The sequence below is a fragment of the Palaemon carinicauda genome, chromosome 1 (assembly GCF_036898095.1).
Source record: "Palaemon carinicauda isolate YSFRI2023 chromosome 1, ASM3689809v2, whole genome shotgun sequence".
NCBI classification, from domain to species: Eukaryota; Metazoa; Arthropoda; class Malacostraca; order Decapoda; family Palaemonidae; genus Palaemon; species Palaemon carinicauda.
In genome coordinates this window covers 42,165,130-42,167,562 of record NC_090725.1, presented here as the reverse complement: position 1 = coordinate 42,167,562, position 2,433 = coordinate 42,165,130, and positions in this window count along the sequence as shown.

The window sequence follows — 2,433 nt, the reverse complement described above, 5'->3', positions numbered from 1 at the left end:
TTAATAAGATTCTTATTCTTGATCTAGATATTAATCTCTGGCACCGTCGTTCAATTAGTTCATTATGAATGTTACACAGGATGTTTTTATAAACTGGCCATCTTTTACATTCAGATCTTCCCGGACCGTTCCATCCTGTTTGTAATACTAGGTATGCAGTTAATTATAATAGTCACGCCTTCTCCATCATGAGGCTCAATACTTCACAGTACTCTGGAAGTTTTATTCCATCTGTGACCAAGTTGTGGAATGATCTTCCCAATCGGGTAGTTGAATCAGTAGACCTCAAAAGTTCAAAGTCGCAGCTAATGTTTTTATGTCCTTTTATAGTTTATATATCAAATATCTGTTTTAATGTTGTTAATGCTTTTAAAATATTTTATTCTAATTTCCATTACTTTATATATCATTTATTCATTTCCTTATTTACTTTCCTCACTGGGGTATTTTTCCCTGTTGGAGCCCTTGAGCTTATAGCATCTTGCTTTTCCAACTAGGGATGTAGCTTACCTATTCGTAATAATAATAATAATAATAATAATAATAATAATAATAATAATAATGTTATTTATAATAATAGTAATAATATATATATATATATATATATATATATATATATATATATATATATATATATATATATATATATATATATATGTATATATATATATATATATATATATATATATATATATATATATATATATATATATATATATATATATATATATATATATAAATATGCGTGTGTATGTGTATATATAACTACAAACAGATTTTATTGGAATTGAATGCGTATCAAAATTATTTGTTTTGAGGGGTAAAGCAATTTGCTTAGGAAATTATCTGTAAAACGAAATATTTGAATAAAAATTCAAATTGAAAAGAATAAAGGCCTTCGGATATATTAAGCAAGAGAGTAGGTGTAGTGTTACGCATAGATTTCCTACTATATTTTGGAATATAGAATTTTGTAGAAACATAATAGAAAGTGGCTAGCCAAAAAATGTGAATGAATGCATTTTGTGGAGCAAATAATCAAGAGGAAACAAGGCCGGAATCTCACAGGAAGTGAAGCGACGCGAGGCACTGAAACACCGAATTGCGAGACGTATCACACCACGTGTCACTCTGTCACATAGACGAAGACACGTGCTCACGTTAGTCAGTTGGCAAACGGATTCCTTGGCTGGTGTTAAATTAGTTTTATTGAGTAAGGTAAAAAAGGTGATGCTGCCATGAGCATTTTCTAATGAGGAATAGAAAAGGAGATTTTAATAAAGGAAAAATAGCAACGAACTGGTGAAATATAAATATAAAAGAATAATAATTAAAAAATGTCATGCAACACTTACGTGGAACTGAAGTCAATAGTGCTTCCGTATTTGCAATCTGGGGTTGGAATTGGTGAAAAACAATGTCACTAGAAAGAATTATTCTTGAATTAGTTGAATTTGAAATAAGTTTTAAAGTTTATTATCAACATCAGATGAAAGTTACAAAGAACACAACAACAAAACATACACATACACAAAACCTTTACTAACATCCAAATAACCCTTACAACAACTGGTTGACCAAAATGTACTCCTTTATATCATAATAGAGCTATATTTGAAAATCCAAAATTCATAACAGCAGGATGAAAACGATGTAGTTAATATCATTTTTATCAATTCAAAATCAAATTCAGAACTCATTTATAGAAATAAAAACACATACGACAGCAGCTCGAACGCAATATATTGTTTAAAGTATAAACATATAGACATTTCATTCTTATTTGGATTAATAAAAAAGAAAAGAACAGCAGCTTAATCACGGTGGACTTTTTTAATGGTAATGAAATTTTACTATTCATGTAAAGGGAAAGTGCTGCTGAAGAACACAATTTTGCCCGACACACGACACGAGAAGTGAACAGGCTCACTTTTGGGCGACACTTACCACACTCTTTTTCCGTTCCTGGCGTGTCGTCACGTCCTATGTGGTGCAGCAGGTTACGATCTTTGATACCAATTCACTTTTCACGCATGACACCTTGCGGACCACGCATCACGTGTGTCGCGTCATTTCCTATGTGATTCTGGCCTTATAAGCTGGTATAGCATGGGTGGAAGAGAGTGCTTTGGGAAAAGTTATGGCATACAAAAGCCGTATAAAGTCATACGTAAATAAAACGTTTAGTTGGATAATAGGAGAGTATTGAGAGTTTGTGATCACACCGTTTAAAGAAAAAAAAACTGTAATTCGAATCAGAAATTCTCCATAAATAATATACTATTTTCAGCCGTATTTCAGTAAAATACAGGCGGCCATAATTTTTACCCTACTTTGTTATTATCAGTTCACGGGTTGGTGATCGTAATATCAATCTATTACGTCGAAATATCCATTTTTAATACAGTGAATGCCGGGCTCCATTCATTCAAG